Here is a 16,556-nt window from a genome sequence, read left to right on the forward strand (position 1 = left end):
ATCTGCTTTTCTCGCAAGCACACGATCACCTGAAGCTATGACAGCAAACAATCCATTGTCACTGCATAAACTGCATATATAGGCTGCGGTGTGGCCAAATGAGCTGTCATGTCCAGTAATGAAAAGTGACACATCCATACTGTACATGCAGAACACACACTCGCACAAACACTTGCCAGCTGACAGCTGCACGCACGTTTAAGAGAAGACTCACTCCCAGGGTGGGAGTGAGTGAACCGGGGTGAACGAGGGTCAATCAGGGGATGGCCAAGATGCCCCCTCCCCCACAATCCCCCTTACACACAAACTCTCCCCATTCACGATATCATGTGGATGCTTCGCTGACTAATACGATTCCAGCTGTTAAGGATGTCAAAAAATGGCAGTTGTGATGCCTTTAAAGCGACTTCAAACAGAGGTGCATCAAAAATCCCCCCCCTGCTCGTCCTCTTTTTGGAGAAAGTGTCCTACTTCCCTGACCTGATAAAGTCCACCAGGAGAGACAAAGCCTCCATGATGCTGCATGTTTTACATTGGCTGTCTGGTTGCAAGTTGTGATACATTTGGGTCATCGTTCACGTTAACTCACGCATGTGACAAAAGGAACCACTGGCTGTACTGAATATGAAGTGTGTGTAGACCTTGCATGCATGTGGTTACACAAGAACAATGCATGGAAATAATGTGCAATATGGCGATAGTGATGCTCTTTAAATTTGATTATTGAAAAAATGTGCACACTTTACTACAGAGTAACGGATTCTAATCCAAAGGTAAGCATTCTCCAAAGCAGGGATTCTCAAACGGTGGTACGTCCCACTGGGGTGAGTTTTTCCTTGCCCTTATGTGGGCTCTGTACCGAGGATATCGTTGTGGCTCGTGCAGCCCTTTGAGACACTTGTGATTTAGGGCTATATAAATAAGCATTGATTGATAGATTGATTGATTGGTAGGCGGGCTCCATCTAGTGGTATGCCAAAGAATAAGTAAATATTAAAACACAGTGTTACTGTTCAAAATGTGTGTAATGTTACATTGGCCAAAATACTAACTATACTTGTAAAGAACATCTCTGCCTTGTTTTTAATGAATGTTTAGGCCTACTACGCAACTGTATTTTAATGTTGGTCATTGTGATGGTACTTGGGAAGGCCAAGTGTTTTTTGATGTGGTACTTGGTGAACAAAGTTTGAGAACCATTGCTCTAAAGCAGTGGTCCCCAACCTTTTTGGAACCGCGGATTGGTCTACGCTTGAAAATTTGTCCCACGGACCGGGTTTTTATTTTTTTATTTTTTTATTTTTTTTGTAATAAAAAAATACAATCATGTGTACTTACAGACTGTATCCCTGCAGACTGTATTGATCTATATTGATATATAATGTAGGTGCACTAATTGTAAGCGTGTCTTGTGTTTTTTATGTTGATTTAATTAAAAAAAAATATATATATATATATATATATATATATTATTATTATTTATTTATTTTTTCTTGTGCGGCCCGGTACCAATCGATACACGGACCGGTACCGGTCCGCAGTCCGGTGGTTGGGGACCACTGCTCTAAAGAATTGAGTATGAACTTCTACACATAGCTAAGCGACTTGAGTCACAAACCCCTGCAGTCATTCATTTAAAAATACATACTCGAAGTACCTCGTTTTTTTTGTGCCTCACTTTTCTTATGGTTATGTTTGACACAGTTTTTTCAGAAAGAGATTACCCTGCTTTGTGTATACTGTATCTGTTATCTTAGAGTCAAACGTTGCATGTAACAAACTAGTCCGTTTGCATTGGTGACTCAATCTCTATACTTTTATTGAGTATGACTGCAAAATAAGTTCTCATGGGGTCATAGAAAAATGGAAGTGCCAGCACTTTGATTAAAAAAAAAAAAGGTAAGAAACACTATTGAATTTAAGAAATAACTTGTGGCAAAGTACGATGGCAGCGTACTCACCATTATTTGATAAAAGCAAAAGTAATGTTAAATGTTAATTTGTGTGTTTTATTCATTTTTGTATGTATTTCATATTTTTTTTATAATTATTCTTTAGAAAATGTGTTTTGAGATGATTGATTGATTGATTGAAACTTGTATTAGTAGATTGCACAGTACAGTACATATTCCGTACAATTGACCACTAAATGGTAACACCCGAATAAGTTTTTGCAACGTTTTTAAGTCGGGGTCCACGTTTATCAATTCATGGTAAGATAAGAGCAGTCTCTCGACTAATTGTTATTCTTTAAGTTGTAAGCAAACATTTGCGTTACATGCATCCCCGCCATTAGTTGGCGTAGAAATGTCACAGGGAACCCTGTAAGATCCGCCCTAAACATTTGCTCTTACTCGCTGACATTATTTGACTTTGTTTTCCCCCCATGCGGAGGAAGTGAGTGAGAGTGAAGAAAAGTGCTCAGAAGAAGTGGATGATATTAATTGAATTAGAAAAATAAATAATCAAAAACATGACGGAGTGTGAAACAGTTTGAGGCTATCACTGCTAGTCTGCATTGAGCCAGATTGAGAATGCCAAGAAAGTAAAAATAATATTCAAACAGTGGAACTTTGTCAATGAAAATAAGAAAACATTGCTTATGGTGTGTTTGATAGAGAAGCAGTCAAAAGTAGATACTGGAGAAGTCCTCTCTTCAAGGTAAATGATGTATATTGTTATTAAATTACTTTATATAACTAAGGTAGTTATTGGTACATTCTATTGTGTTGTATTTTTTACAATAATATGTTGAGCTAAAAAAATTATGTTATATGATAAAATGGTGCTGTTTTGGTAGAAGCAAGCACCAATTAAATCGATTTGTTTGTTTGAGTTACAAGTGTTTTGAGTTTAGGCTGGGGTGTCAAACTTTTTTTTATTGAGGGCCACGTCACAATTATGGCTGCACTTGGAGGGCCACATAAAATTATGTGGCAGACCACATTAAATTATGTGGTAGACCACATTAAATTATGTGGTAGACCACAATGAATTATGTGGCAGACCACTTTGAATTATGTGTCAGACCCCAATAAATAATGTACCAGACCACATTAAAATGATGTGGCAGACCACAATGAATTACAGTATGTGGTAGACCACTTTAAATGATGTGGCAGACCATACTTTATGACGTGACAGTCCACAATAAATTATGGGGCAGACCACATGAAATGACATGGCGAGCTATCTAAAATACAGTATGTGCTGGGCCATATAAAATATTGTAGTGACCCCTTTCTGGCCCCTGGGCCTTGAGTTTGACACATGAGAGTTAAGGGCTCTGTCACAGAACCAAATAGGCTCATAAGTTGAGGTGCTATGGTATGTTATTTTTTTATGGGGAACATATATACAGTTCTTGTATGATTAGATTTTCAATCCAATCCAATCCAATCCAATCCAATCTAATCCACTTTCATTATATAGCGCATTTAAACAACAAAAATGTTTCCAAAGTGCTGCACAAAAATATTAAAAACTAGATTCAAATACTATCCTTAGCTCCCCCAATGACTGAATAAAAACAAAATAAATAAATATAAAAACAATACAAAAAAAACGTTTTTAAAGGGTAAAACCAATTAAAACAATAAATAGAAATACAAATTTAAAAACACAGAGGACCACACAACTCACATAGTGTTAAAAGCCAGAGAATAAAAGTGGGTCTTAAGACGAAACTTAAAACACTCCACTGTTGGAGCAGTTCCAACATGGAGGGGCAGAGTGTTCCAGAGCTTTCCGTCTGACTTTTTGGAAGTGATTAAAAACAAAAACTGAGGCACCACTATATATGAATGTATTTTATCGTAAGTTAACTCGCCAAATAGTACCAAAAGTAAACGGCAAAAAACATGCAGCACTGACCCTATCAGTCGGAACAAGACATGTAAAAATAACAACAATGGAGGTCAATGATTGTCTCCTGCGTTTGCTTCTTCGCAAAGCAATGATGGCTACAGGAATTTATTCAAGAGGAGACTGAGGGCTGGAAGAAAATGGACCGTTTATATACATCCACACGCACATTCACTGTACAAACATACATACATACACACTGTACATACACATGCACATATAAATACACATATTACATTTAATCAAACATAGTAATGATGTTTCCCCACCCTCTGAGGGAAACTGGGTTGAAGCACGATACTGCTTAAGCTTAACCTTGTATTACCATAACAATGTATAAGGTTAATACAATGAGCTCCCCGCCCCTTAAATGTTTTCTTTTGTAAGTCAAGTATTCATTACACTTGTGTATTGTGGCATTTGAAACGATTGTAATGTTGATAGTAGAGGTAATTATTATTATTCATTATCAATTATTTCTATTTGGTTTTTTTATTGTTCCAGTTGTAATGCAATAATGTTTATGGTCATTTTTATAATATTACAATCTACTGCATTAACTGGTTCTTTGTTTATATTTTTGGTATCATATTTGTTCATATCGTATTTGCTGATGTTGTTGTCTCTTTCTGTCATATCCCCATCTTGTCCCCCACATTCCCCCTTCTGGTTTTCTCCTTTTTTATCCCTTCCTGTGCCAAACAATAAATATATATATTTAATAAAGTCAAATACAAACAAGGCAACAAGAGAAGTATTCCACACTTCCCTTTTGTAAAGTAAACCTGTACAGCAGATATGGGCATCTACTTACATCAACAATATGATTTGCCTGAGTAGCTGGACAGGACAAGTTAAAAAGAAAAGTGGAGACTGTGGCATATAAGGCACAGGAACAGAGTAAGATGAGTGGTTCACACCTATGTGACCAAGTACATTGTTGTAAACAAAATATACACAAAAAAGTGTTAAAGTAAGAAAACGTAATGATGAAATATGTTTTAAAAATTGCAGAAATAACTGTTTGCCTGCATCCAATAAACGCATCGTCCTTTTTTGCGCTTTAGCTAAATAAACACCCTGGTTATAATTAAAGCGTTAGCGAAAACTTAACAAAACAAGTTGAGAAAGATGAGCAAGTAAAAACAACATTAAGAAAAAACTAGTTTAGACGTAAAAAAAAAAAAAGAACAATTTCCGCAGTCTTCAGCTCCATGACCACAAGAAACAAAGAAATGTCAAAATCAAAATAGCTCAAAGAAAGATAAATGCAAAAGCTTCTATTTTTACATCAGTGGCAGCCTGTCATGGGCTTCTTCTGCCAGCAGCTTGCAGTCAGGAAGTGAAGATTCTGAAATAAGGCTTTGTTGGACTTCACTTCCTACGTTGAACGCGCCAAACTTAGTACAATTTGGAGGTCAAACCAAATTTCCTCAGGGTTCATGATGGTAAATGTCGTGAGACTCCACCTCATTGAGCATTGAACGGAAGTGATGATAACCATAGAACCAGACATGAAACCGCAACATAGGCAAAGCTGTGGCTGCACTGCTCAGTACAATATAAGAAACACAATTAATCCATCTGTTACATGCCAATGTATTTCACCAAGCAGACGTTGACACAAATACACATATTATATACACTACACCAGGGGCTCTTAAAGGGGAACTGGACTTTTTTTGGAATATTGCCTATCATTCACAATCTTTATGTAAGACAAGAACACGTAGGGTTTTCAACACTTAGTCCGCTTACATTAGACCTTATGGGAGTCGCTCTATTCTACCTATAAAGCCCTTAAAAAATATCCAAACACCTCCATTGAGGTTTTTATATACATAATGTAAGTATATATGTAATGTAGGGGACATTTATAATATGTAATATGTACGTCTTTTGCTCATTTTAAGCATACGCGGCACATTCATTTGAAAAACGCATCACAATGTTCGCTTTTTTCTTCGACAACATCCCCAATTATTATTCACTGCAGACTTCATGAGAGCCATCAAACGTAATAAAACATCACTTACTATACAACGTCAGCTGTCATTAGGATGTCGACTGATAGGATCTTTTTATATTCCCGTTTAGGTGAAGAATGACTTATAATTAGGAATGTCCGATAATGGGGTTTTGCCGATATCCGATATCCTGATATTGTCCAACTCTTTAATTACCGATACCGATATCAACCGATACCGATATCAACCGATATATACAGTCGTGGAATTAACACATTATTATGCCTAATTTGGACAACCAGGTATAGTGAAGATAAGGTACTTTTTTTTTTAATTAATAAAATAAAATAAGATAAATAAATTAAAAACATTTTCTTGAATAAAAAAGAAAGTAAAACAGTATAAAAACAGTTACCGGTACATAGAAACTAAAATTAACTGTTAAAGGTTAGTACTATTAGTGGACCAGCAGCACGCACAATCATGTGTGCTTACGGACTGTATCCCTTGCAGACTGTATTGATATATATTGATATATAATGTAGGAACCAGAATATTAATAACAGAAAGAAACAACCCTTTTGTGTGAATGAGTGTGAATGAGTGTAAATGGGGGAGGGAGGTTTTTTGGGTTGGTGCACTAATTGTAAGAGTATCTTGTGTTTTTTATGTTGATTTAATTAAAAAAAAACAAAAAAAAACAAAAAAAAAAACCGATACCGATAATAAAAAAAAAACCGATACCGATAATTTCCGATATTACATTTCAACGCATTTATTGGCCGATAATATCGGCAGGCCGATATAATCGGACATCTCTACTTATAATCCTTGTGAAGAAGAGGGGAGGGCAGGAACCAAGCGTCTTTTCGTTTTTTTCTCGCCATTTCTGGGATGTAAATTGGCTGTCAAAGTGTACCAACTTGTTGGATAACGTTTTCATCCTTCTACTATCAAGGTCAGAGGCATTATTTATGATCTAGAATAAACTTCCATGAGCTCCAACGCAAGAAAGCAGCTCACCAGCCGTCGATGTCAAAATAGCCACACAAGCGAGTCATCACCTATAATACTTATAATAAAAATTAGAACTTTTAATAACAATATCACAAATACTTGGTTTATATCCAAGTCGCGAAATGTAAATGGAGTACTGTTGGCGGTTTTTGGATGTGTACTTCTTGGGTTTTATGGGCGGAAAAGAGGACCTCCAACTGGCTGCATTGTAAGTGGACTTTTATTCACTTTTATCTACGAGTTAGAATGCATTTTTTTGAAATGACATTCGTCGTCATGTTTTTCATAATAATTGTGAACGATAAGCAAAATTCCAAAAAAGTGCAGTTCCTCTTGAAGCTTTTTGACCTTGGGGATAGGGCTGGGCGATATATCAATATACTCGATATATCGCGGGTTTGTCTCTGTGCGATGTAGAAAATGACTGTATCGTGATATTCGAGTATACGTTCTCACGCAGTTGCTTTTAGCTGCGGGCATTACACTGCATGCGTTTCCACTCTTTCTTGTTTCTCCTTCTCACAGAGACATAAACAAGCGCACCTTCTTACATACGTCACGCGTGCAACGTCACACGCCCTCCCCGAGCAGAGAGGTAGCTACATGGGTAACATTAGCTGTGATGCTAACGGTGCGTTGCGAGTGGTAATACGAGAGAGAGAAGGTGACAATCTGGTAACAAATGAAGGAATAATTAATTCCCAAAAAAACAGCACGGGGTGCATCGTCTGTCTGCTTCAAGCGGGAATATGTAGAAAAATTATGCGCCAAAAGCATTGCTACAAAAAGTAGCAGCACTGCTGTTTGATTTCCTATTATGCAGCTCATTTTTATTTGACAGTTATTGAAATATCTTGTGTGACATCATGCACAAATGTGCACTTTATTTGTTTTAAACTATTGTAGTGGCGTTCTGTACAAAAACTGCACTTTAATTTAGTGTCGTTTTGATATGTCATCTCATAGCATGTTTTAAAATGTCTCTGACAATCTTGCACTTTCTGTTTTGAAATGACATGAATGTTTGTGCCACTGCTTAATAACTGTTTAATAAATACAGTTTTGCTAAATTGACTTAGTTGTGATTTCCCTCTCTGTATGAAACTTTAAAATGAGCATATATTAATGCAGTATGAACAAGAATGTTTTAATGTAGACACATAGAATCATCATACTGCTGTGATTATATGCATCATGTGTTCATTCAAGGCTAAGGCAAAATATCGCGATATATATCGTGTATCGCGACATGGCCCAAAAATATCGAGATATTAATAAAACACCATATCGTTCAGCCCTACTTGGGGCCCAACTTTTCCAGTACAGAGCAGGCTTAAACATTGTCAAACGATATGAAACCAAGTTTAATCACCAAGATTGATATTTCTTTAACACATAAACCACCACAACTATCATGCCAAACAAAGCTTAGGTCAGGCTGATAAAATAAATAAAAAACAATAAATATACATACTATTATGCTATGCTAAAATAAATAAATTATAACTAAAATAATTAATAAAAAATTTATATCTTTCTTACATAAACTGCCAATAACATTTAGGTGCAAATGAAAATCAATCAATCAATCGAAGTTTATTTATATAGCCCTAAATCACAAGTGTTTCAAAGGGCTGAAAATACAGTCGTATAATCTCTAAATTAAAACTTTGAACAGTTTTTAATGTTTGTGCTTAAGAAACTTCTCCACGACTTTTGCTCCGGACTTTGTCTGATTGTTTGAGTTTGTTGTGTTTCACTCGGTCACGCGTTACTGCCACATGTGAGAGAAAAGTGTATTACAGCTGAGGAACGCTGAGGCACATGCGGACTACAGCTGAGAAACAGATATTTTTTGGTGGCCAATTGTTGGCCCTGTGGTTCTAAAACATGGCACTACACTACACTTAGTAATTCTGATACACCACTAGATGTGACTCTGCAAACACCTCTCTGTTTTAGTTTGATTTAATTGTTTTTCTACAGCAGTTTTCCTCAATGTATACTAGATTACTGTACATATTTGTACAGTTGCGAGTAGGGGTGTCAAAACAACAACAAAAATTCGAATGAATCACAATTCTTATTCGTCCAGATTCTTAGTCGACTCAAAAAAATTAAACATAGAATTTTTATTTTCGTTTTTCTTTTTTTAAATTGATTTATTTGTCCTGTCCAGCCACAAAGGCAAATCATATTGCTGTTGAAAATGCCCATATTTTTTTATTCCAGATTCACTTTAGAAATCTTGGTTACTTCTCTTGTTGCCTTATTTGTATTTGACATTATTAAATGGTTGGGTAGGAATTTTTTAAACAAAACCAGTTTTCTTTTAAGTAATATAATGGAATATCAGAGCTGTTTATCTATTTTATGGAGGAATGTAGTTAATTATAAAACTGGCATTCGATGTTAATAAACAAGTATTGATTTAGAATTTAAAATCATTTCGAATCAAGAATCGATTCTAAATTGAATTGTTACCCCCAAGAATCGTATTGAATCGTGTGGTGCCCAAATATTAACAGCCCTGATTGTAATAATGCTAGTGAGTTCATTATTAACAACACTACGACAAGTGTAACAGTCATGACTTTGACACCAACAGCTGCATTCTAAAGCGCATGCAGAAGTATATAACGCTACTGGATGTTAATCACTTATAATACTTCAAATGCGGCTACTGTCATCTGGTGGAGTTAATCAAAACTACATTAGGGAGTTGCCTACAGCCACAGCTGTTAATGTCAAACATTCTTTTGACCTGGTGCTAGTAGATATGCCAAGTGCAGATTGTTAGCAGTTACATCCGTACTTATTTTTTATCTTTAGATCAAATGTATTTTCTCACTTCCGAACAAAATGTTTTTGTTTGTCTGTATTTGTGTTGGGACTCCCTCGAAAAGGAGATGCTGCACTTAAAGGGGTTATCCTGAATAAATTGAAATGTATATTTCAATTTATTCCCCCTCACCTTCCTCACTTCTCTTTATGGCTCAGTTTACCTTAAAATTGTCAGACTGTTATCCATCCATCCATCCATTTTCTACCGTTTGTCCCTCTCGGGGTAGCGGGGGTTGACTGGAGCCTATCCCAGCTGCATTTGGGCGGAAGGCGGGGTACACCCTGGACAAGTCGCCACCTCATCACAGGGCCAACACAGATAGACAGACAACATTCACACTCACATTCGTAGACTGTTATTCTATGGCCAAACAGTTCACCTCACAAATTTTACCCGTGTATCATTCCTCAGAATCGTGTCCCCAAACAAATAATCTCACATCAATCAATCAATCAATCAATCAATTCCTTTATTGTCATTGTCATAATAACACTTAAGTCATACATGCCAACGAGATTTTGTTTGAGCTTTGTCCAGCGGCATAGAAACTGCATTGATGTGCGGGTTGACAATAGTTTACATTTTAGCATTGTCAGGAAGATCGCGATAAGAGGGATGTGGGGGTGGGAACAGTCAGATGGGTGTTACGTTAATGTTGCAGCAATGCAATGTCCTAGAGCACAATTATTGAGGTGGTGAAGAGTGAGGTAATAAGATGGTCCGGGGCAGCAAAGGGGTAGGCTGTTCATTTAGCAGTCTCACAGCCTGGGGATACAGACTGTGAGACATTCTGGTGGTCCTGGCGCGAATCGATCTATACCTCCTTCCAGAGGGTAGCAGGTTGAAGAGGCCATGTGCTGGGTGGTATCTGTCCTTCAGGATGTTGTGTACTCGCTTTCGGCAGCGAGTTGTGTACATGGCACTCATCTCTGGGAGTATCGTCCTTGTAATTTTCCCCACTGCTTTAACCACTCGCTGGAGGGCCTGTTGGTTCGCTTTAGTGCAGCTAGCAAACCACACTAAAAAGCCGTAAGTGAGGACACTGCTGAAGGCACAGTTTAAAAGTTTACTATTGATTTCTGCGGAATGTTTGCGCATTTTAGTTTCCTCAAAAAAAAAAAGACGTTGTTGGGCCTTTCCGACTGTAGAAGCAGTGTTAATGTCCCAGCATAGATCTTCTGTTATGTTCACCCCTAAGAATTTGAAATGCTTGACCCTTTCTACGAGATTGTTATTAATTAAAAGTGGAGGGTGTTTGTTCTGCCCTTTCCTGCGGAAGTCTACAATTAGTTCTTTGGTTTTGTTAGTGTTAAGAACCAAGTTATTGTTAGCACACCATGAAGCCAGCTGTTGGACCTCGGCATTGTATGCTGTCTCATCATTATTACTGATGAGCCCAAGCACCGTGGTGTCGTCGGCATGTTTGTGACTCAGTCGCCATGTTTTTTGTTTTGATTTTTAATTAGCAATTACTGCAAAAATAAGTCACCTGGGGTCAAATTAAATTGGGAGTAACAACACTCGTATAAAAAGAGGTGAGCAACAATACTGAATTGAAGAGTTTTAAATAAAGGAACATTCATTTATCAGTCATTTATGTGTATTTTGCATTGTTTTCTGCGTATGAAACTAAAATAATTTTCAATAACCTATGTTTTGTTTTTGAGTGTCTGGAATGGATTAATTAGGTTAACATAATTTCTGAAGGGGGAAATTGTATTTGGTTTGCGTACCATTCGATTTTCATCTGACATTCTTGAACAGATTACAAACAAAAAAACATGTACTGTATTAACTACTACAGCAATTGGAAGTCAACCAGAGACATGTTGGTTCCTATCTATGACAACGCGGAGGTGCTCACGTAATTAACTCCAGATTTAATTGATTAGACATCCCTTGAAGTAAACTTGTGACTAAAAGTGCATACCATATTCTAGTGTAGTGCACTAGACATCAGGTGTTGTGGGTTTATCAAGCAGCACATGCAGAACTTTACAAGTCCAGATGTTACCCATTACACAATACGCTCTGTATTTTAGCAGCACTCATGCTCTGTGTGCGATGTGATGTTTTAAAAAGATCCTGCATTCATGAATACTCAAACATGGGCCATGTTTGACAGGAGGCTTCATCACACATTTTCCTCAAGCGGACTTTACCTCCCCATGTAGTTTGGCCGAGAAACTACTTTGGATTCCGTTCCAACTAAGTCTGCGTCCCACGTCTTACACAGGATAGTGTGCGCCTACCCAACACCGGAGCGATGTGGCTTTACATGCTCCACTCTGCCAGACTTGGCCCATCACGGTGCCTGAGGAAAACCTGTCATCCTGTCATCGGCGCCGGGAACAGCAGGAATGAGGTTGCTCCATAAAATACAAAATAAAAATGTTTAGTACTTTGCCTCAACGCAGGTCTGTCTTTGCCAAGTAAATTAAACAAGTTTTCAAGACTTATCGCTAAGCCAGATGTGTAAGAATGTCCGTGTAATGAAGACGCAGGACGCCGTCACTTAGCTCTACCTTGAAGACCCAGATGTTGGACAAAGTTGTCCGTAGAGATTCATATTCATGTCTATCTTGAAGGCTTTCATCTACACGACATGACATAGGTGAACCTTCTGGCAGCGTGCACACAGCGTGATATACAGTGGACGCTCCTCTGTGGATCGCCTGATGAGGAAACCATCGTCCGCGAGATGTTTGCCCGGACACACTCGAGGTAGACGGCAAGCCAACCGTGCTCGCATAAAAGTCCCCTAACGTGATTTTACAAACGCTCGTCAACTTGTCCGTGACACCTGTGGAAAAAGTGTCAGGCAGCAGTGATAAACTCGAGGCCTGTGCGAGCGCCCGATTGTCTCCTTTTGAAGTGGAGGGGCAGCTGCAGACATAGACAATAAAAGGGGAGAGCCTTCGTGGCGTGTCGACAGCCCCAACAGTTGGACAAGTCAGCGTCACAAAGTGGCTTAATGAATCAACAATCGCTCGTACCATTGAGTCAACATTTCGTTCACTTCCAGGAGCTTAGTGGGGGAATTCAAGGCATGCCCCTGCCTCCTCTTCCTGATTCCAGATTATACCGCTGTTATGTCACTTGGCTGCACGCTGTCAAAAGACAAATTGGTCGGTGAGACAGCTACAGAAATCGAACTGGGCCGATGATGGTGTTCCGACTGTGTACCGCAACATCTGCTCACAGGGATCATTTGTCAACCACAACCAGCGGAGGCGCTTTCACCAGATAATTAACTGGTGCATCGTTTATGTATGACTCAAAGCATTAAGTGTAACGCTACTTTTTTTTTTTTTTTTTTTTTTTACAAAAACACAACTCGGTCTGTGATGCTTCCACCTGCTGCGGATGCTTTAGCAGTGGAATTGAGCAGATATTATATTTTGAAGTGACATGATCAAATACCATCTGTGTGTGAGTATGAGTGTGAGTGTGAGTGTGAGTGTGAGTGTGAGTGTGTGTGTGTGTGTGTGTGTGTGTGTGTGTGTGTGTGTGTGTGTGTGTGTGTGTGTGTGCACGTACATGTCTTGCCTACTTTGTGTGGACCCCCTTTTGGTTAGTAGGTTGTGAGGGCCCCCCTTTCCACTATAGCTAGAATGATGAAAAAAATATATCTAGCACTAGATGGGAGTAGAGAGTTGCAACCTCACTTCAGAATGCAAAACACACAAAGTAAACATGTTTTATGGGCCAAAGCTTAAAAATCACTTAGGCATCTTCAGAATGGATCTGACTATCATTTAAAAAGGTTTACCTTTAGGGGGTCCTGTTTTTTTGTCTCCATACCATCAGAGGTCTCCTAAAGGTGACTGTGTAAACAGAGCAATGTCCCCATTAAGTAAGCATTGCCAGAACACACACACACACACACACACGCACGCACTTGTCTCACCATCCTTGTGTGGACATACACTTGACAAACCACCCTTTCTGTGAGGACCTTTTGACTTGTGAGGACATATGCCTGGTCCTCACAACTACAGAAGTAAAAAAAAAAAAATTACTTTTTGTGTTTTGCATTCTGAAGTGAGGTTGCAACTCTCTACTCCCATCTAGTGCTATATATATTTTGTTCATCATTCTAGCTATAGTGGAAAGGGGGGCCCTCACAACCTACTAACCAAATGGGGGTCCACACAAAATAGGCAAGACATGTACGTGTGTGTGTGTGTGTGTGTGTGTGTGTGTGTGTGTGTGTGTGTGTGTGTGTGTGTGTGTGTGTGTGTGTGTGTGTGTTCTGGCAATGCTTACTTAATGGGGACATCGCTCTGTTTACACAGTCACCTTTAGGGGACCTCTGACGGTATGGGGACAAAAAAACAGGACCCCCTAAAGGGAAACCTTTTTAAATGATAGTCAGATCCATTCTGAAGATGCCTAAGTGATTTTTAAGCTTTGGCCCATAAAACATGTTTACTGGTTAGTTTGAGTGGGAGACATTTGAGACATTATTACCTTAAAGTATGATTCACATTTAGAATTTTCCATCCTTCTATATGTGGTAGTTGGAGTTGCAGACAACTTCCATCCATCCATCCATTTTCTACCGCTTATTCCCTTTGGGGCCACGGGGGGTGCTGGAGCCTATCTCAGCTACAATCGGGCGGAAGGCGGGGTACACCCTGGACAAGTCGCCACCTCATCACAGAGCCAACACAGATAGACAGACAACATTCACACTCACATTCACACACTAGGGCCAATTTAGTGTTGCCAATCAACCTATCCCCAAGTGCATGTCTTTGGAAGTGGGAGGAAGCCGGAGTACCCGGAGGGAACCCACGCAGTCACGGGGAGAACATACAAACAACTTCATTACTGCTAAATAGCAGTTTTCAGTAATGTCACAGAAGATGCAGGATTTGCTTTAACATTTAAGTGGTGAAACTTCCGACAAGAGGACAGCTGTAGTGCTGTATTCTGAGGATTATGTCATATTTAATTTGAACTTTTTTTTTTTCTTAAATGGTCCTCAGTAGTCACGTACAAATTTGTGTGAAGTATGCAAAATTATTTAAATGTGGTCCCCATAAACCAAATTAACTCTTTTTCCCCAGGGTGCCCAGTAAGAATGATCAGCACATGACTTCATCAATCCAGAGATTTAAAGACGTGTATGAGCTAACTGGGCAGTGGCCATTTTACCTTTTTTTTTATGCCGCCACAACCTGTAGAAAGGGTGGTCCCCACAAGTGATGATCAAAAACTTGGTCCCCATTCCAAATGATAACCAGTATGTGTGTGTGTGCGTGTGTGTGGGTGTGTGTGTGTGCGTGTGCGTGTGTGAGTGTGTGTTCTTGTATTGTATATTCTCCCCTTCTTGAGACATCAACAAGGAAAAGTACCTTCCATATGAGGACCGGTCAACAAGTTAGGACATAAATCATGGTCCCAATAAGGAAAAACATTGCATCTAATAGAGAATGTCTCATTTTCACCCCTGGTGGTGAAATGTGTGTGTGCGTGCCTGTGTGTGAGTGACTGAAAGAAAAGCTCTGACTCACTTGTGGGTAAAGTCATGTTTGAATGCAACATGACTAGTCTCATATTCTGGCTAACTCAGTTACTAATTCTTAAGAATATTGTCAGTTGTGTCAGGCTTGTCCCTGACAGTTTGATCAAGTTTTAGTTTTTCCTCTGTCATTTCCTGTCTACGCTCTTATTTTGGTTCTGTTTCCTGTTTCTCCCTGAGTACTGTGTCCCTTCAGCTGTGGCTGATTGGCACCTGGCCACACCTGGTGTCAATCAGCCAGCTGCTATTTATATCTGCCCTACCCTTCAGTCACTGCTGGATCATTGTCATTACTACCTGTCTTTACACTTGTCGTTGTAGCTCCGTCTACTTTTGGTTTCACTCTTCTCATGTCCTAGTTCCTTTGTGTCACAGTAAGTGTTTTTGTTTCTTATCCAAAGTTAGCCTCTGTGCTATTTTAGTTCATTTTTGTTCTCCGCCTTGTGCGCGTTTTTTGTTACCCTTTCGTTTGTTGTTTTGCCTTAGTGTTTTATTAAATCATGTTTTCTCGTGCATTGCCTTCCGCCTTCTCTGCATCTTGGGGTTCGTCACCTACTAACCCTGACATAATGATCCAGCCTGTTAACACGAACCCCGCGGAGATTTCCATGGCGGAGAGGCTTAACAAAGCATTAGAATTAATGGCTAAATTGAAGAGGAGTTCGGCCGCATTTCAAGCCCTCTCCCACCCATCCCTTTCGTCTGTGGGCCTGTCTGGGGACGTCTGGGATCCGTCCCTTGAGGGGGGGGCTAGGAGTGGCTGTGCAGCTGGGGAAGCACAGCTACTCCTCACCCCAGTGGGTCTGCAACAGACGGTGCCATCATCTCCGGTGGGTCTGCAACAGACGGCGCCATCCCCTTCGGTGGACCAGCAGACGCCACCATGCAGTCCGGTGGGCCGGCAGACGCCACCATGCACTCCGGTGGGCCGGCAGACGCCACCATGCACTCCGGTGGTCCGGCAGACGCCACCATGCACTCCGGTGGTCCGGCAGACGCCACCATGCAGTCCGGTGGTCCGGCAGACGCCACCATGCAGTCCGGTGGTCCGGCAGACGCCACCATGCAGTCCGGTGGTCCGGCAGACGCCACCATGCAGTCCGGTGGTCCGGCAGACGCCACCATGCAGTCCGGTGGTCCGGCAGACGCCACCATGCAGTCCGGTGGTCCGGCAGACGCCACCATGCAGTCCGGTGGTCCGGCAGACGCCACCATGCAGTCCGGTGGGCCGGCAGACGCCACCATGCAGTCCGGTGGGTCTACAACCAACGGCGCCACCATCCTCCTCTCCGGTGGGCCAGCAGCAGACGGCGCCACCATCCTCCTCTCCGGT

General features: G+C 40.1%; 1 protein-coding gene across 1 annotated transcript in view; it reads right to left on the reverse strand.

The window, feature by feature from the left end:
- nrg2a (neuregulin 2a) overlaps nt 1–16,556 on the reverse strand; it is a 236,168-nt gene that overhangs the window by 127,047 nt on the left and 92,565 nt on the right. The gene's annotated exons all lie outside the window — the stretch shown is intronic.

This window comes from Nerophis lumbriciformis, linkage group LG09 (assembly GCF_033978685.3).
Source record: "Nerophis lumbriciformis linkage group LG09, RoL_Nlum_v2.1, whole genome shotgun sequence".
Classification (NCBI taxonomy): Eukaryota; Metazoa; Chordata; class Actinopteri; order Syngnathiformes; family Syngnathidae; genus Nerophis; species Nerophis lumbriciformis.